At 40.8% G+C, this 21,574-nt stretch overlaps 1 long non-coding RNA gene across 1 annotated transcript; it reads left to right on the top strand.

Annotated features, from left to right (window-relative positions):
- Positions 1-16,836: 16,836 nt before the first annotated feature.
- On the top strand, positions 16,837-19,817 carry LOC123127863 (uncharacterized). The gene is made up of 3 exons (XR_006462847.1): positions 16,837-19,090; positions 19,271-19,348; positions 19,461-19,817. It is a non-coding gene; the product is annotated as an uncharacterized lncRNA (long non-coding RNA).
- Positions 19,818-21,574: the final 1,757 nt, after the last annotated feature.

Genomic DNA, 21,574 nt, shown 5'->3' on the forward strand with positions numbered 1-21,574 from the left:
TGTGTATCAACCGGCAGGGAGCAGTCTTAGAAGTTACATGAGCGATAGCATACATGATACTGGTTCAAAACAACAGTCTGGTCCACATCGCCAGGGTCGGGCTGGCTACCACGTGGTGTGACTAGATCAGACGAGCCAGCCTTATCCGAATCCGTTCATGCCGACGGCTTCCCTCACGGTGTAGCTCTTCTTCTCGCCCACCTTGGTTATGGTCAATGACTCAGTGTTGATCGGCGTGCTGCCCGCCATTGTGGTGGCTATCACCATATGTGTTGAAGACACACATTAATCCTTCCACTGCTGTAGAAATGAGTTTACTTTGCTGGTTTGGTGCAAATCGAACGTGTCCAACAAAGAGTGATAAATCAGCACAACAATAACTGGTAACCACCCAATCTAGAACCTGTACTGAATAAATATCATCTCGCTAAAATGAAGTCAATACAAAAGTATAAATATTTTAGACAGTAACGCCAGCAAAAAAGTTAACAAAAGAAATGTATGTGATAACACTAATTTCCACTGTAAAACCACATGCAGATGTAAAACTCTATAAAATGCGCATACCTGTGTTACATCATCCATGTGGGATTCCTCTAAGCAAGCTATATGTTTTGAATTTGTCCAGGCCCATAATTAGAACCTAAAATCAAGCAACTTGTGTGGGACTCAACCTGAATAACCTCATGTTTTTTGCTCTAACAGATGACATGTGAACTAAAACCAAAAATTCTGATAGAAAAGATATTGTAAGGGCAAACCTGAACTATGTTGGCAATTAGTCCGTCCGTAACTTAATATAAGACGTTGGAGAAAGTTTGTAGTGATCTGGAGGTTATAGAAAAGGATATCGTAGCAACCACTGACAAGATAAAGGATTGCGAAGGGCTTATTGTGCTCAGAGAATAAGAGTCAACCATGGCAAGTTACAAAAGGATCCGTCTGGACTCCTGTGCTACTAGAGCAGAATTGATTGCTGCAACTGAAACAGATGACAGCGAGGAAGTGGAGATCTTACACAAAGAAGCTGGAACCATGGAATCTAAAGTGCTACAACTCAAAACATTATATAACCTTCAGCTAGATAGCAACAAATATATATTTCAGTATGTAGTTCCTAAGTCAGTATTATTTCAAAGGATAGCGACGGATATATATATTTCGGCCTGTATTTCATAACAAATTCAACATGGCAACATTTGTTCTACTTCTACAATATATACTTCATATTGCATATATATGTTGATGAATCAAATTTCTAATTGTTCTACTTCTACAATATATACTTCATATTGCATATATAAGTTGATGAATCAAATTTTTGCTTGTTCTACTTCTACAATATACTAGCTGAGTGCCCATGCGTTGCCATGGAACATAAATTTACACGTCTCTCACCATCGTTATTCACCGCCAATGTTGATCCAACCTTGCTAGTTGTTTCGTTGTTATCGACGAACCCATGATAAGCCTTCTTGTGGCCCTAGTAAACCCTCCTGCTTAAAGCGCTTATTCCACAAAATAGTATGATACCTTCTTTCCTACAATGTACTACCAAACCAAATACATGTTGCTCAAACTTGAGTTCCAAATATAAATACTTATCACCATGAGTGAAAAAAGTATCCCCATGTATTAATCAAATCTCGTACAACTTGAGGGATACTGGACACCAAGAGAAAAATGGGCGGACAATGCCACAAAACAATAAATATAGGCATAGAGATCTTCGGTTGTCCACATAGTTATAGAATGTCTTGTACTCCACAAGGATGTCTCACGCAGAATAAATCAAGAATTTATGTGTCATGCGTTGCTTATTACTCCATTGCCACAAATATCAAATAACCAAACAAGCATACATAGTGAACTTTCGGAAGCTTGACATATTATAATTAAATCAAATTATCTCAAATGTCGTGATGCAATAGATATCATTACCCTGATGCTTCATCGCTAGTCTTGTTCGAAGAAAAATTTCTCTCTAACATCTACCAACATAGCCTGACAGACAAGCAAGAAGCAAGTAAGCAAACATCAAAAAAGAGAACACATTATCCCCATCAAAGGAAGCAACACTACATCTGCATAACTAAATAAGCGACCTATCAAGCAAGCACATCTGATATGTCCATCTTCAATCTATGTTTTCTTCCAACTAAATAGTTGCTCTGACAAACTCATATTTCTTCGTGCAAAAAAGAAGACAAACTCATATTTCTCGGCATTTTCTGAGTAGCACCTATATCCTTCATGCTCATTTTGATATCTGGCATGTATATATATATATATATATATATATATATATATATATATATAAAAGACAAATGCTCTAACCATTTGCACACTTGAAAGACTGAAATCACATGAGACGTCCATGGCATTACACTCTAGAATGAGAAAAACATGTATAACTAATTAATAGTATTAGTGACAAGATCAAGTCATAATCCATACTTATTCCAAGTAAACCACTATAATTGTAATTCCAAAAGCTTTACCATTGATATATGAAACGGCAAGCGCGAATGGCAAATGAGTCTATGGCTCCAAGCTAACTACAAACATGTACTTACGTAATAGTATTTAAAATGAATCCTTGTTCATGCCAAAAGTAAAAAAATAGAAGAGGCTCAACAATACTGGAATACATTTAGAAAAGGTCCTCTTTCCTTAAGAGTGACAGTAGGCAGAGGTGACGGAACATGATTCAACGACTTGCAAAACCATGTTGATGAACAATTTACATAACCGATGCTTGTTCTGAGTGCATTATCGTCGTGCTGTTGTACGCCTGCTTCTCACTCACCAGGATGGTGATGCGTACACTCGGGCTCGCCATCTCAACCACCTTTGCTAGCAAGGGCATCAAGCGTTTTTCATTGCTAGGTCATTTCCATAGCTGCAAGAGGGTGAATTGTGAATATTCTCCAACTCAAAGGATGCACCTCTGTGCATTATCTACCTTGAATAATGCTTAATTTCACATAAGAGTCTCCCTATTCACCATTTGCTCTTTCAGAAGGAGAGATAATCTTATGAGTAAATCAACATGCTACAACAAATTAGATGTGAACAGATTCCATATTATTGGAACTTACTAAACATTATGAATGATATAGAAATTTCATCCAAGCATCAAATTTCTTGTCCCCCTTCATAAAAATTCACGACCAATGCTACTGCCGTGTACGCCTTCTTCTCATCCACCAGGATGGCGATGCGTACACTCAGGCACACCGTCGCAACCATCTCTGCTGGCGAGGGCATCAAACCCTTTCCACTTCTAGGTCAAGGCCATACCTACAAGTGGGTGAATTGTAAATATTCTCCAACTCAAAAGGATGCACCTCCGTACATTCTCTACCCTGAATAATGCTTTATTTCAAAAAAAGATTCTCCCTTTTCACCATTAGCTCATTAGGAAGGAGAGATGGTCTTATGAGTAAAGCAACATGCTAAGACAAATTAGATGTGATCGGGTTCTATATTATTCAAACTTACTAAACATTATGAAGTATATAGAAATGACATCCAAGATCAAACACATTTAATTGCACAATCAAACTAAAACTTTGTGGATCGAGACTCTGGCATGCATGGTCAGTATGGAAACAATAACAAGTAGGTGAAGATGGCACACAACAATAACTCGCCTGAGTGCTCTTGGTGTGCATTATGTGATCCAGAACAATTTAGCAGAAAAATAAAGGTGGACCAATGTTCACGGAGTACCTTATGAGTTATGTTTCTAAACTGCAATATGATACATGTTGTGAGGCCGATCGGACCAGCGGGAGCAACAAAGTAAGATGGAGGAGTCAACGACCTCGATGGACACCAGCTGTGAGGACGATCAACCAGCTGGCGACGACTGCCACGAACAGCCAAACAATCCTTCATGTCTACACAATTAGCATTACCATGGAGCACTCATAATCACGATCTTCTCATGTAGAAAATGCACGACCAGTATGGATGATTGCTTAATATGGTAACAGGTCAATATGAAACAATTTGAATCAAAATGAAACAATTTACTGATTTATAGGAAATTATCTATACAAAATATTGGTACAAAAGAATTGCACATAACTTTTAAGAAACAAAGGTCTAGGGACTGGTAGTCCCCTGTAAAGCTATTGTAAGTAATCATGTACTGAACCATAATACTAAACGGGAGATGTTGAATATTAAGATAATACCTTCTAATCAAGAACAAGGCACTAATCACTGGAATCATCTATTACAGTACCACCTATGACCATATTTATTGAAATTTCCTCCGACAGCCAAAGGAGTTTTGTCACGGCACAGATGCTGTCATTATGGCCCAATGCAACTAAAGCATACACGGTTTCATCAAGTCAAGGTTCTAAACAAAACTCAGTCAAAAATCGCATGGAGCACAAACATGACCTAGCTACTCTATTTCTCCGATTTTCATTGACGCATCAGTAAAAGATTTAAGTCCGATGCTTTCCCTATTTGCCCAAAGTAACTAACTCCTCAAGATAATGCACTGAGCAAAACACACTCACCAATCCCATGGACTAAAGAAACTATAGACACTGATTTCCACACGAAAATCATAGGCAGTAGTAAACCATTTACCTCTCCGTCCACCCCGATGTGTTCTTCCTTGGCCTCACCTCATCCCTAGTCGGTGTCCATCGGAGGAGGCTCTACCCATGATGGTGGGGATGCTAGGCTGCTGGGTAGGTAGAGGTTGCGAGGCGGAGCCTGCTAGAGAAGTCCCTCTCCATGTCATCCCTACCGACCTCCGTTTTGTCGGGGAAATTGAGGAGAGTGGAGGACAGGGGCGCTGAACTACATACATCGACGGTGGTCGCGTCCGCTTTTCCTAAGGATTCGGATCCAGTGGAACGAGATCGGCCAGCACCGCCGCTGTACTCCGCCTCCTCCCTCCCCCCTCTCTCACTACGGGCGAAAGGCCCCCAACACCGCCACTATGCTCCTGCTCCTCCTCCCTCCCCCCCTCTCTCTGCGGGCGAAAGGGCCCCAACACCGCTGCTGCTCTCCTTCTCTCTCTCTCTCTCTCTCTATCTCTCTCTCTCTCTCTCTCTCTCTCTCTCTCTCTCTCTCCACGGGCGGATCGCAAGGTGTCGTGCGTGGGGGCGGGACGTCGAGCACAACTGGCGGCGGGAGAGATATGGGATCAGGGGACTCGGGAGTTAGGGAGAGAGACATGATCGGTGATCGGAGGCGATGGGGTGGGGAGAGTGGGACGTGGGATGTGTGTGCGTCTATGACGATGTTTTCTTTTCTTCTCCAAGCAGGGACAGGAGGACGTGAGTATTAGTGACAAGATCAGGTCATAATCCATACTTATTCCAAGTAAACCACTATAATTGTAATTCCAAAAGCGTTACCATTGATATATGAAACAGCAAGCGCGAATGGCAAATGAGTCTATGGCTCCACGCTAACTACAAACATGTACTTACGTAATAGTATTCAAAATGAATCCTTGTTCATGCCAAAAGTAAAAAATAGAAGAGGCTCAACAATACTGGAATACATTTAGAAAAGGTCCTCTTGCCTTAAGAGTGACAATAAGCAGAGGTGACAGAACATGATTGAACAACTTGCAAAACCATGTTGATGAACAATTTACATAACCGATGCTTGTTCTGAGTGCATTATCCTCCTGCTGTTGTACGCCTGCTTCTCACCCACCAGGATGGTGATGCGTACACTCGGGCTCGCCATCTCAACCACCTTTGCTAGCGAGGGCATCAAGCGCTTTTCATTGCTAGGTAATTTCCATAGTTGTAAGAGGGTGAATTGTAAATATTCTCCAACTCAAAGGATGCACCTCTGTACATTATCTACCTTGAATAATGCTTAATTTCACATAAGAGTCTCCCTATTCACCAGTTGCTCTGTCAGAAGGAGAGATAATCTTATGAGTAAATCAACATGCTATGACAAATTAGATGTGAACAGATTCCATATTATTGGAACTTACTAAACATTATGAATGATATAGAAATTTCACCCAAGCACCAAATTTTTTGCCCCCTTCACAAAAATTCATGAGCAGCGCTACTGCCGTGTACGCTTGCTTCTCATCCACTAGGATGGTGATGCGTACACTCAGGCACACCGTCGCAACCACCTCTGCTGGCGATGGCATCAAACCCTTTTCACTTCTAGGCCAAGGCCATACCTACAAGTGGGTGAATTGTAAATATTCTCCAACTCAAAAGGATGCACCTCCGTACATTCTCTACCCTGAATAATGCTTTATTTCAAAAAAAGAAGATTCTCCCTTTTCACCATTAGCTCATTAGGAAGGAGAGATGATCTTATGAGTAAAGCAACCTGCTAAGACAAATTAGATGTGATCGGGTTCTATATTATTCAAACTTACTAAACATTATGGAGTATATAGAAATGCCATCCAATATCAAACACAATTAATTGCACAATCGAACTAAAACTTTGCGGATGGAGACTCTGGCATGCATGGTCAGTATGGAAACAATAACAAATAGGTGAAGATGGCACACAGTAACTTCGCCTAAGTGCTCATGGTGTGCATTATGTGATCCAAAACAATTTAGCAGAAAAATAAAGGTGGGCCAATGTTCACGGAGTACCTTATGAGTTATGTTTCTAAACTGCAATATGATACATGTTGTGAGGCCGATCGGACTGGCGGGAGCAACAAAGTAAGATGGAGGAGTCAATGACCTCGATGGACACCAGTTGTGAGGACGATCAACCAGCTGGCGACGGCTGCCACGAACAGCCAAACAATCCTTCATGTCTACACAATTAGCATTACCATGGAGCACTCATAATCATGAGCTACTCATGTAGAAAATGTATGGCCAGTATGGATGATTTCTTAATATGGTAACAGGTCAATATGAAACAATTTGAATCAAAATGAAACAATTTACTGATTTATAGGAAATTATCTGGACAAAATATTGGTAGAAAAGAATTGCACATAACCTTTAAGAAACAAAGTTCTAGGGACTGGTAGACCCCTGTAAAGCTATTTTAAGTAATCATGTACCGAACCATAATACTAAATGGGAGATGTTGGATATTAAGATAATACCTTCTAATCAAGAACAAGGCACTAATCACTGGAATCATCTATTACAGTACCACCTATGACCATATTTATTGAAATTTCCTTCGACGGACAAAGGAGTTTTGTCACGGCAGAGATGCTGTCCTTATGGCCCCAATGCAACTAAAGGATACACGGTTTCATCAAGTCAAGGTTCTAAACAAAACTCAGTCACAAATCGCATGGAGCACAAACACGACCTCGCTACTCTATTTCTCCGATTTTCATTGACGCGGCAGTAAAAGATTTAAGTCCGATGCTTTCCCTATTTGCCCAAAGTAACTAACTCCTCAAGATAACGAACTAAGCACAACACACTCACCAATCGCATGGACTAAAGAAACTATAGACACTGATTTCCACACGAAAATCACAGGCACTAGTAAACCATTTACCTCTTCATCCATCCCGATGTGTTCTTCCTTGGCCTCGCCTCATCCCTAGTCGATGTCCATCGAAGGAGGCTCTACCCATGATGGTTGGGATGCTAGGCTGCTGGGTAGGTAGAGGGTGCAAGGCAGAGCCTTCCAGAGAAGTCCCTCACCATGTCATCCATACCGACCTTTGTTTTGTCGGGGAAATTGAGGAGAGCGGAGGACAGGGGCGCTAAACTGCATACATCGATGGTGGCCGCGTCCGCTTTTCCTAAGGATTCGGATCCAGTTGAACGGGATCGGCCAACACCGCCGCTATACTCCGCCTCCTCCCCCTCTCTCTACGGGCGAAAGGCCCCAACAGCGCCACTGCGCTCCTGCTCCTCCTCCCTCCCTCCCCCTCTCTCTCTCTGCGGGCGAAAGGGCCCCAGCACTGCTGCTGCTCTCCCTCTCTCTCTCTTTGTGTGTGTGTGCGGGAAGATCGCGAGGTGTCGTGCGTGGGGGCGGGACGTCGAGCACAACCGGCGGTGGGAGAGATATGGGATTGGGGGACTCGGAAGTCAGGGAGAGAGACGTGATCGGTGATCGGGGGCAAGGGGGTGGGGAGAGTGGGACGTGGGATGTGTGTGCGTCTGTGACGATGTTTTTTTCTTCTCCAAGTAGGGACAGGAGGACATGGCATTTTTTTCTGTTTCGAGCGGGGACAGGAGCACATGGCGTGGGTGGAAGACATATCGATAGCTTCAGGGGGAGGTTGAACCATCACAACGTTTGATTCTGCTTTAATAGTAGAGATACTTCATGTCGCATCAACTAGGTGACATTCTCACAACCAAGCGTACTCTGTACTATTTGTTGTTTGAGTTGAAAGTTTGGGTAAAAATAAACCGAAGTATCATCCAAAACTTTTATGGACCTTGAACATGCCATTTGATCAATTTCAGATGGGAGAAAGATGAAAACCTGAACGGTGTCTTGGTTAGTCCCTACAAATAGGTGGGTGCCACGCTACGCCCAACTTAGTGAACAAATAGTGTGGTTCACCCCCAAATCGCAGAGCTTGGTGACCTTGTGGAGTTAAAAATTTGTTTAGGATCCCTCTTAGAGTTTCAAAATAGAAATCGGATAACATTGGTTGCGCACACCTTGCTGCTGCATTCCACGGGTAGACGCAATTCTCCAATCTAACCGAGAGGACATTGTGCGAAGACCAATCCACGTAGTTGAGGTAGAAGTCATCCTACAATGCAGGCGCATACAAAACACCCAGGAGGAGAATTCCATTGCCGTGATATTTTTGATTTGAGCATGAATTTGAATATAATAACATATACTCTTGGAATACCAATGGGCATGAAAAACAAACAATAACCATAAGAGATTCACCTGCAGGAATATGCAATTAGCACATCAATGTGTAACAGCAACAACAGAGTATTCATGGCATGGAAACAAGCACAAACACATGTGTGTTTTGCCCCTAAATTCAAAAAACCCTCATTTCTGCCCGAGCTCGTTTGCTCATCTTATGCTTTTGCCCTTTGACCGTTTGACCGTAACTTTGAAAACTTCATAACGAATTCATACTAACTCAGAAAAATGCATATAAGATATCAAAATGTTCCGAAAACCTTCACCTGTATGTGCATGTCATTTGCATTCATGACAAAAGTGCCAAAAGGTCCTCATCTCAGTTTGAGCTCATATGACGTCGGCATTAATAGTAAAATCCAAAAAATAGAAAACAATTCAAAAAAAAATCTGAATTATTTTTGTGGAAAACATCGACTAATATTTTGATCGCTTATAAAGTTTCACCAGGGAATGGCATTCATGGAAGTCATGGCAAAAATAACAAAATTAGCACTCCAAAATGCTTTTTTTGGAGCATCAATTTTCCCTTGTTTCCACGGCTTCCAGGAATGTCATTTCCTCATGAAACTTTGCAATCTCTCAAAACATTTGTCAATGTTTGCCACAGAAAAATTCAGAATTTTTTGAATTTGTTTTCAATTTTTTCATCATTTACTATTCATGCTGACATCATATGAGCTCAAACTGAGATAGGGACTTTTCAGTACTTCTGTCATGAATGCAAATGACATGCACATATAGGTGATGTTTTTTCGATCATTTTGATATCTTATTTGCATTTTTCTGAGTTAGTATGAATTCATTATGAAGTTTTCAAAGTTGCGGTCAAAGGGCAAAAACATAAGAGGAGTAAACGAGCTTGGACAGAAATGAGGGTTTTTTGAATTTAGGGGCAAAACACACGGGTGTGACACAACTAGGGGCTCAAATGTAATTATCCCTACTATATATCCCCAAGATTTAGAATGCACAAATCTATTCCCTGAAGAAGCACAACCAGGACACAAGATCCAACTGAAACTAAATCTGGTCTATCATGCATATCTTGTTCAACCATGCATAAGAAGTCATTCTCAGCTTGCTCAACAGCAGAAGTGAGGCAATTCAGCACACGAGCTCGAAAACTTTTAGAAAGTTTTACATCTTCATTCTGTGCAATTTCCATGGCTAATGTGAATTAACTTTTAACCCCATTAAGGGAGTCCTTTGATGAGCTATATAGGCCATCTTGTTGCTTGATACGACTCTAACAAGTACAGGTAATATACTATGTTATCATATAGAGTTACTGCCAGAATATCAGCTATATCTCATTCATTAAACCTATCATAAATTCCACATATCAACCATCCAACTTTCTTAGAGCACACAGCTTGGACTCTGTCCTCTCCAGCTGCTCCACTAGCCATCTTTACCTCGCTACCAATCAGAAAATTGGATGATACAGTTGTTGGAGCACTGGACCTCTAAAGATTTTTATTGATTTCAAGTATGGAGCTCTCAGTTAATGCAAGGCTGCCTTGTGAGGTGGATAGAAAATCCAACCTTGACATAGATGGAGAAGAGACGATTTGGGGGCTTACCTCGAGTTGATTTCCTTGTCGGTCTATGCAGAAGTGCCCTAGATGTCGCCATATCATGGGTCCTGTCGGTCGTTGGAGGTGGACGCGAATCACGATGGAAGCGATTTGGGCGTGGTCCTCTTCCTCGTCCGCCAATCGACGATCGTACTTGGGGTCGCTACTAGTAGCAGTAGAGGAAGAAGGGGAGGTCCTGAATCACACCCCGATCAACGCCTAAGAGAGCACAAACAAGAGGAGAAGGGTGGGGCTGCGGGGCAAATCGGCGGCGAGGAGCCGAGGATGCAGGCGCCGGTGAAGTCCTCCTCCGAGCGTAGCTGTCGAAGGCGAGGAAGGAGAGAGAGAGAGAGAGAGAGAGAGATAGAGAAGGTTTTGTGAGGGAAGGGGAGAGGAGGTGGCGGCTCGACAGAGGAGTTGCCTTCCTAGGGAAGGAATCGATGGTGTGTTTATCTGCTGTGTTATCTTTTTTTTCTGCTCACAATGTGGAATATGACGTGGCATAGCCCAGCTAGTGCCCTTTGTGCGACGGTTAATGGGTTTGATAGAGTGTGATTTGTACAAAACGTGCACCGCTATCGGTAATGGCCCAGCCTAGTATGATGTTCCTAGCCGTTTTTGAAGGAAATATGCCCTAGAGGAAATAATAAAGTTGTTATTTATATTTCCTTATATCATGATAAATGTTTATTATTCATGCTAGAATTGTATTAAACGGAAACTTGATACATGTGTGGATACATAGACAAAACAAAGTGTCCCTAGTATGCCTCTACTTGACTAGCTTGTTAATCAAAGATGGTTAAGTTTCCTGACCATAGACATGTGTTGTCATTTGATGAATGGGATCACATCATTAGGAGAATGATGTGATGGACAAGACCCATCCATTAGCTTAGCATAATTATCGTGAAGTTTTATTGCTATTGCTTTCTTCATGACTTATACATATTCCTCTAATTATGAGATTATGCAACTCCCGAATACCAGAGGAACACTTTGTGTGCTATCAAACATCACAACGTAACTGGGTGATTATAAAGATGCTCTATAGGTGTCTCCGATGGTGTTTGTTGAGTTGGCATAGATCAAGATTAGGATTTGTCACTCCGAGTATCGGAGAGGTATCTCTGGGCCCTCTCAGTAATGCCCATCACTATAAGCCTTGCAAGCAATGTGATTAATGAGTTAGTTATGGGATGATGCATTAAGGAACGAGTAAAGAGACTTGCCGGTAACGAGATTGAACTAGGTATGATGATACCGATGATCGAATCTCGGGCAAGTAACATATCGATGACAAAGGGAATGACGTATATTGTTATGCGGTTTGACAGATAGATATCTTCGTAGAATATGTAGGAGCCAATATGAGCATCCAGGTTCCGCTATTGGTTATTGACCAGAGATGTGTCTCGTTCATGTCTACATAGTTCTCGAACCAGTAGGGTCCGCACGCTTAACGTTCGATGACGATTTGTATTATGAGTTATGTGATTTGATGACCGGAGTTTGTTCGGAGTCCTGGATGAGATCACGGACATGATGAGGAGTCTCGAAATGGTCAAGAGGTAAAGATTCATATATTGGAAGGTTATATTCGGACATCGGAATGGTTTCGAGTGGTTCGGATATTTTACCAGAGTATCGAGGTGTTACCGGAACCCTCCGGGGGAAGTATTGGGCCATATTGGAGGAGAGGAGAAAGGCCACATGAGGAGGCGCGCGCCCCCCTTGCCCAAACCTAATTGTACTAGGGGAGGGGGCGGCCCCCCTCTTTCCTTCTCCCTCTCTCTCCCTTCCCCTTTTCCTCTTCGGCGGAAGGAAGGAGGGGGGCCGAATCCTACTTAGACTAGGAGTCCAAGTAGGACTCCTCCCCATGGCGCGCCCCCCTTGGTCGGTGATACGTCTTCGTCGTATCTAATTTTCCAAACACTTTTGTCCTTGTTTTGGACTCTAACTTGCATGATTTGAATGGAACTAACCCAGACTGACGCTGTTTTCAGTAGAATTGCCATGGTGTTATTTTTGTGCGGAAATAAAAATTCTCGGAATAACCTGAAAATCAATGGAGATTGTTTTTGGAATATATAAAAAATACTAGCGAAAAGATCCACGTCAGGGGGCCCACACCCTATCCACGAGGGTGGGGGCGCGCCTACCCCCTGGGCGCGCCCCTGCCTCGTGGGCCCCCTAATGCTCCACCGACGTCCATCCTGACTCCATATATTCACGTTCGGGGAGAAAAAAATCAGAGAGAATGATTCATTGCGTTTTACGATATGGAGCCGCCGCCAAGCCCTAAACTCTCTCGGGAGGGCTGATCTGGAGTCCGTTCGGGGCTCCGGAGAGGGGAATCCGTCGCCATCGTCATCATCAACCTTCCTCCATCACCAATTTCATTATTCTCAGCACCGTGCATGAGTAATTCCATCGTAGGCTTGCTGGACGGTGATGGGTTGGATGAGATTTATCATGTAATTGAGTTAGTTTTGTTAGGGTTTGATCCCTAGTATCCACTATGTTCTGAGATTGATGTTGCTATGACTTTGTTATGCTTAATGCTTGTCACTAGGGCCCGAGTGCCATGATTTCAGATATGAACCTATTATGTTTTCATGAATATATGTGAGTTCTTCATCCTATCTTGCAAGTCTATAGTCACCTATTATGTGTTATGATCCGTTAACCCCGAAGTTACAATAATCGAGATACTTACCGGTGATGAACGTAGTTTGAGGAGTTCATGTATTCACTATGTGTTAATGCTTTGGTCCGGTACTCTATTAAAAGGAGGCCTTAATATCCCTTAGTCTCCAATAGGACCCCGCTGCCACGGGAGGGTAGGACAAAAGATGGCATGCAAGTTCTTTTCCATAAGCACGTATGACTATATTCGGAATACATGCCTACATTACATTGATGAACTGGAGCTAGTTCTGTGTCACCCTATGTTATAACTATTGCACGAGGAATCGCATCCGACGTAATTATCCATCAATGATCCATTGCCTACGAGCTTTTCCTATATTGTTCTTTGCTTATTTGCTTTTTCGTGGCTACCGTTACAATCACTATAAAACCGAAAGTATTACTTTTGCTACCGTTACCACCACTACCATATTACTTTTCTACTAAATACCTTGCTGCAGATATTAAGTTTCTAGGTGTGGTTGAATTGACAACTCAACTGCTAATACTTGAGAATATTCTTTGGCTCCCCTTGTGTCGAATCAATTAATTTGGGTTGAATACTCTACCCTCGAAAACTATTGCGATCCCCTATACTTGTGGGTTATCAAGACTATTTTCTGGCACCATTGTTAGGGAGCTTAGCTCTATTCTTTGAGTCACTTGGGATTTATATCTGCTTATCACTATGAAGTATGAAGAACTTGAAAGATCAAAGAACCAAGATTTTTTCCTCAACTACGAGGGGAGGTAAGGAACTGCCATCTAGCTCTGCACTTGATTCACCTTCTGTTTTGAGTAAACTTGCGACACCTACACCTGCTATTCATTCTGATATGTCACATGTTATTGATGATGCCACTTTTGCTTTGCATGATACTTATGATGAAACTACTTCTATGCTTGATAATACTGTGCCATTAGGTGAATTTCTTGATGAACAACTTGTTAGGGTAAGAGAGAATGAAATTATTGAAACTGATAATATTGATGAAAGTGATGATGAAGATTCTCCCCCTAGATATGAATTGCCTGTTGTGCCTGAGGGTTATGTTATGGATGAAGAAACTGCTAGAGATTTCTTAGCTTGCAATGATAGATCTGATCTTAAGAAATTACTAGCTAAGCTTAAAGAAAAGTCTTTGAATGCTAGAATGAAATATGACCCTGCTTTTGCTACTTCACCTATCTTTATTACTGATAAGGATTATGATTTCTCTGTCGATCCTAAGTTAATTACTTTGTTTGAATCTGATCCTTTTTATGGCTATGAATCTGAAACCGTTGTGGCACATCTTACTAAATTAAATGATATAGCCACCATGTTTACTCGTGATGAGAAAACTCGCTATTACTTTATTCTTAAGTTATTTCCGTTCTCATTAAAGGGTGATGCTAAAACATGGTTTAATTCTATTGATCCTGGTTGTGTGTGTAGTCCCCAGGATATGATTTATTACTTCTCTGCTAAATATTTCCCCGCTCATAAGAAATAACCTGCCTTAAGGGAAATATATAATTTTGTGCAAATTGAAGAAGAGAGTCTCCCACAAGCTTGGGGGAGGCTTTTCCGATTGCTTAATGCTTCGTCTGATCATCCTCTCAAGAAAAATGAAATACTTGATATCTTTTATAATGGACTAACCGATGCTTCCAGAGACTACCTGGATAGTTGTGCAGGTTGTGTTTTCAGGGAAAGAACTGTTGATCAAGCTGATTTGCTATTGAATAATATGTTGACTAATGAAAATAATTGGACAGTTCCTGAACCAACTCCTAAGCCAACTCCGAAGAAAGGGGTATTCTATTTCTTAGTCCTGAAGATATGCAAGAGGCAAAGAAATCTATGAAAGAAAAAGGTATTAAAGCTGAAGATGTTAATAATTTACCGCCTATTGAAGAGATACATGGTCTTGATAACCCGACACAGGTAGTAAAGGTAAATTCTCTCTATAGATTTGATGAAGGTGATATTCCTCGTTATAAGTCTGCTAGCCAATGCTTAGATGAGTTTGATAATTTTATTGTTAAGCAAGAAAACTTCAATGCTTATGTTGATAGAAAATTGAAACACAATGCTGGTATGTTTGAACACTTGAGTGATTATATGTCTAGAGTTAGGTGAACTTAAACTTATTAGTAAACATGCTTTTATGGTTACCACTCAAGTAGAACAAGTTCTTAAGGCTCAGAATGATTTGCTCAATGAATTAAATAATAAGAAGAATGATAATGTTGTTAGAGTTATGACTAGAGGAGGTAAAATGACTCAGGAACCTTTGTATCCTGAGGGCCACCCCAAGAGAATTGAGCAAGATTCTCAGAGAACTAATGTCGATGCACCTAGTTCTTCTAAGAAGAAGAAAAAGAAAAATGACAGGACTTTGCATGCTTCTAGTGAACCCGTTGTTGACACACCTAAGAATCCCAATGATATTTCTATTTCTGATGCTGAAACACAATCTGGTAATGAACATGAACCTAGTGATAATGTTAATGATTATGTTCATGTTGATGCTCAACCTTGCAATGATAATGATGTAGAGATTGAACCTGTTGTTGATCTTGATAACCCATAATCAAAGAACCAACGTTATGATAAGAGAGACTTTGTTGCTAGGAAGCACGGTAAGGAAAGAGAACCCATGCCTTTTCCTCCTAAACCATCCAAGAAAAAGGATGATGAGGATTTTGAGCGTTTTGCTGAAATGATTAGACCTATCCTTTTGCGTATGCGTTTAACTGACATGCTTAAAATAAATCCTTATGCTAAGTACATGAAGGATATTGTTACTAATAAAAGAAAGATACCAGAAGCTGAAATTTCCACCATGCTTGCTAATTACACTTTTAAGGGTGGAATACCAATGAAACTTGGAGATCCAGGAGTACCAACTATACCATGCTCCATTAAAAGAAACTATGTTAAAACTGCTTTATGTGATCTTGGAGCCAGTGTTAGTGTTATGCATCTCTCTTTATATCGTAGACTTGATTTGAATAAGTTGACACCTACTGAAATATCTCTACAAATGGCTAATAAATCAATTGCTATACCTGTCGGTATTTGTGAGCATGTGTCTGTTGTGGTTGCAAACGATATTATTTTAACGGATTTTGTTATTCTTGATATTCCTAAGGACGACAATATGTCAATTATTCTTGGTAGACCCTTTTTGAATACTGCAGGGGCTGTTATTGATTGCGACAAAGGCAATGTCACTTTTCATGTTAATGGTAATGAGTATACGGTACACTTTCCGAGGAAACAATCTCAAGTCCACAGTATCAATTTTATTGGAAAGTTTTCAACAATTACTATTGGAGGTTTTGAATTTGCTCTTCCTACTGTCAAGAAGAAATATGATATTCTTATTGTTGGGGACATGCATATCCCCGTTGAGGTAACCTAGTGTTATTCGAAAATTCTCCGGTTTTATGTTATTCGAAAAGAGTTTGTTAACAAGACTTGATCAACCTTGTTAGTGGATTCCTTTTGATGAGTATGAGATGGATGAATTTAGAAAACACAACTTTTTGTACCCTCTTTTTACTTTCTATTATTCGTTTCCCTAATAATAATAAACCACGGATTGCTTCTGGTCGTACGTCACGGCAGTTTTGCAGAAAAGCCCTTGTGTTTTTAGATATTCAAGCCGCAGTCCTGACGAGAAGTCCCGAACCGGTACGAGCGAGAGAGAAAAAAACGTACCCGCACAACCCACAACCCAACTCCACCTCCAGCGCTCCTCCACCCCCGCCGCCGCCGCCGCCGGCCCCTGCGGCGTGCCGCCGACCCCCTCCTTGCGGCCAACTCCGCCGGGGCGCTACCCCTACCCCAAGTGCCCCACCCCGTGGCCTTCCACTGCCGACGACACATGACGCCGCGCTGTTGCCGGCTCCCCCTCCCCTGCTACCACGGTGTTGCCGGGACTCCTCCCCGTTGCTTCGACCTCGGTGTTGGTTCCCCCAAACCCGCCGGTTTCGCCACCGGCCACAACTTCCTGGCGCACTCCACCAACCGACAGACCAGTTCGCCCGCCTCCCATGGCTAACATCGCTGCTACCCCAGTGTCGCTTCCCACCCTAGGGGCTCATCTCCTCCACCTGCGCGCCACTCCCCGACCTTCCCTTTTCGTGCCGTATGCTTCCTCCCGCTTCACTGCCTGGCATGTGCCAGGTCCAATCTGGACGAACAGGACAACATAGCCAGCCATATGCGCCCCTCCAATCTGAACGGCTTGCTCTGCATGATGCCGCTTGCTTGCTGTGTGTGGGGTATATTTTTGTTGTACTCTTAATTTGCTGTTGATGTCATATGCTACAGATTCATGTTTTTTATGAGATACTTGGAATACGTAAGAGTACTGATATAGTAGAAACAAAGCACGTACAGTTAGCAATACAGAAGCCGCAGAATGTTTAAGGGGAGTTGAATGTCAAAAACCACAACCCTGCTACTCTGATAGTTTTCAGGCTCACATTTTATGGGAAATTATTCAGTTTGTCACTTTGTTATGGGATATAATGTCTAACATATCATAATGTTTTGGTGGAAACGGTGGTAGTTTCTGACCTCTTTCAGAGTTTAAACTATTTTCCTGATGACTGAATGAAGTTGAAACTTTGACAACGGATGTAGCAGGGTTAACAGAAAACATGATGCACGATTGAATTAAACATGCAGGGTTCAATACGCATCTCTAATTATTCTTATGTTTATTATTTTTAATAATCTACCACTTCTGGCATCCTGTCGGTGAGTCTTCTTTTGGCCTGCGAACCATAGTCATTGTAGCTTTGCTCCAGTTTGCCAATGTATAGCTGAATATGAGCCATCTACTTGCTGGAAGTGGTCACATATGGGGTAACTTTTAGTGGCAGGGTGAAGTAATGGTACTGGCATTTGTATTACTGAAAGTACAGTACATACTTTGTGTTATTTTGCATGCTCTCTATGTGTTCTCGTCTTGGCAGGGGATGCTTGGTGATGACTCCTTAAATGCTCTGAGTAATAATTGAGAATACATAGACAATGTCAAATTTAAGTGTGATATTTGTATGTCATATTTACTCCACAATAACTTTTTATGTGTTTTTCTCATTCTTTTTACATAGACGTAATGATTTCTTTATGCCGCAATGTTACTTATGTCATTTGGATTTGGACATGCCGCAGTGTTACTTCGATCTCTGGATGGTTGGTGGCCACCTTAATTAGAATCATTAGGGGTAATGTAGTTGCAATGCAGTATCTATGTGTGGGCTACCGGATGGAGTTGCAACAGCTGTGGTCAAAAGCCGGATGTTTTGGAGATGCCATGTTTGATTAATTAATTAATCATCTTTTGTGGTGCCATTAGTTCTGATCCTGGGCTAGGAGGATTTAATATTCTTAATCATGCTTTCATGCAAATTGACCCAGTTCGTCCGTTGATTGATTACTGGACTCCGAGTTGCATTGCTTATTTTGGTAAGTGAGAACGTATGACTGTAATTCTGCATACATCATCATGCTATTTCCTCCTAATTTATATATGAAGATTAAGTGTCCTTTTTTACCTAAAATTTACTTGAATATTTAACTGAGAATTACTTCATTGTGTGTCATGCCTATCTTATTCCATCCACATGATCTATGGACCACAGATATAGTTCTCAATCCAAGGAGAGTCCGAAAACTAATAATTTGTGCCTTGAATAACGAATGTAATTTTTTTGTTCTAATCTTGAAACTTTGGCTAATGTGATAATATTGGTGTCACGGTGGTCTTCATAGTTGTAGTGAGTACAATCTAACAGAAGCAAAAGTCTCTATTGATTGTTGTAGGAGATCCAGAAAGCGGAGCATTGGGGCACTCTGATTTTTAAGAAGCTCCATGCACGTATTAAGGCCAGTAAATTCAATTTGTTTCTCATCTGCTTCTCTATGGTCTGTTGTCCTTATTCGATCTGTTATTCAGGTATGTGTTGTTAACGCTCCTAATTTTGGGAGAATCAGAAAAAAATAAGTTTTGCAAGTTACGTCATATTTCCATGTTTTAGTATGAGATTTAGATATATTGTTTCTCCGGTTCCATATTCATTATATGTTTTTCTCCTATAATTGGCCTGCTTGTTTACACAAGTCTGAATTCCTAAAGGTTCAAGAGTATTTCAATGTTGCTAAAGAAAGATACAAGGATCAGTGCCGTAACATTGTTGAAAGACAATCAGACACAGTATGCTTTTAACTTGCCATTTCCTTACTGACTAAACCTGAGTACATGACTATTTTCAGTTTTCTAATTCATTGGAGCTGTGCTAATCTCCTCACTCCTTGCCCTGATGTAGGACACCATGCAGCAGCACTGCACCCTGCAGTGCATGCTCTGCTCACCATGACCTGCCTCCTCATCATCAGACATACTCATGTGTACTAGGATCTCCTCACCATCAAAGTTCATGTGTCCTCTAGATCAAGCCTATGCATGTGAGCCGAAGAATTGTTTGCCTGTTCACAATTGGTGATTGAAGGGTGGCCGGTGACTTCCATAATTTTCTTGTAGTTGTTTGTTGGATAATCTTTAAAATTAGGATTGTAGAGAACTTTACATTACTGTAAAACTTCGTCTTCTTGGTGTTGATGCTTACATATTCCATTATGCTAACTCAGCAACACTTTTAGCAGAAATTGGTTGTTTATGCAGACACGCGGTGTAGTAAAATTGAAGATTTAGCTCCCGCATTGCATACTTATGCTATGTTGTAGTAATGTTCTATCCATGAATTATATACAGCAGACTGTATGTTCAGCCTCCACGTTCATTTCTTTGATCTCCTCAGGTTTCGCAGAGGATTTAGTTGTACATATGTGCCAATATACCTATGTGAGCCTCCCTGAATTATGTCGATATCTATAAAACTTTGTTGTTCTTCCTCGCCAAGATGTCTATTATAATTTTGGTATATACTTCATATATACGATGTGATCTATGCTTGGAAATAAGGGTAAAAGGTCAACAGATCAAAGCCTAAGTCCAAATTATGCTACTCCCTCTAATCTATATTACTTGTGTTCTCTAATAAAGGAATTCTGCAATGCATTCCGCTGGAGTTAATAAGCTAATAAAAGGCAATCAACCCCATTTAGTACTGATATTTCATGTCGCATGAACTTTTTAGCTTCTCATTATTTTTGTGCAATTTTTCCTTCAAAAAATGTTCGCGATTTTGTACAAAATATTTTCTTACTCAAAAAATGTTCACATTTTTGAAACCAAATGTTTGGGAAATCAAAAAATGTTCATGATTCTTTAAAAAGTTTGTGTATTCAAAAATGTTCATGAAATTGAACAAAAATTTGCCAACTAAAAAAATGTTCATGAATGTAAAAATATCCTACAAATGAAAAAACTGTTCATGACTTACAAAATAGTTTATTCATTCGTAAAATGTTCGCGGATTCAAAAAATAATCATGCATTTTAAAAAATGTTCATTAAATCAAAAAAATGTTCGTAAATTTAAAAAAATCGTCCACCAATTGGGCCAAAAATGTTCGTCGGTTCTAGAAATGTGCGCCGATTCAAGTAAAATCTATAAAAAGATGTTCACCATTTTTTAAAAATGTTTGCAAATAGTATAAACTGTTCATGAATTCAAAAAATGTTCAAAAATTTGAAAAAAATCATGAATTTAAAAAATGTCCACGATTTCAAATATATGCACAAGTTTTAAAAAAGGTTCATGATTTTGAAAATTGTTCATAATTTCATGAAATTGAGAGTGATAGTATATCACGGTGATGTCGCAAAATGTGGTCACGGCCGTTGAATATTATGATTTTTTTCTTCCCGTTGCAACGCACGGGCCCTTTTGCTAGTTATATTAAATAAAGTAAAAATAGTATTTTTTGCCTGTTTTCTGAATTATCCTTGTAATAAAAAATACCCGAAAATAAAAGTTCTCCAAATGCCCTAAAAATGAAATACGATTCTTTCCAGAATATTTAAGGATTTTAGGCATTGAGAACAAAGCAGGGGGAGCAGCCACGTGCCCACGAGGGTGGAGGGTGCGCCCACCCCCTGGGCATGCCCCCCTGCCTCGTGGACCCCACGTGGGTCCCCTCCACTTATCATTGCACCCACACACTTCGTCTTGCTCCAGAAAAAATCATCCACCAGCTCAAACCCGAGTTCTTGCTCATCTTACTGCCATTTTTGATCTCCTTACTCAAAGCTCCATTCACAAAACTGCTTTGGGGGATTGTTCTTTGGTATGTGACTCCTCCAATGGTCCATTTAGTTTTTGTTCTAGTGCTTTATTTATTGCAAATTTTTGTTGCTTAGGTGACCCTGTTCTTGAGCTTGCATGTCAAATTTATGTGGTCAAAAGTAGTTTTAATGCATGATATGGCTTCTAGGCACTTGTAGGAGTAGTTGCTATCAATCTTGTTGAGTTTGGTTC

This window comes from Triticum aestivum, chromosome 6A, assembly GCF_018294505.1.
Source record: "Triticum aestivum cultivar Chinese Spring chromosome 6A, IWGSC CS RefSeq v2.1, whole genome shotgun sequence".
Classification (NCBI taxonomy): Eukaryota; Viridiplantae; Streptophyta; class Magnoliopsida; order Poales; family Poaceae; genus Triticum; species Triticum aestivum.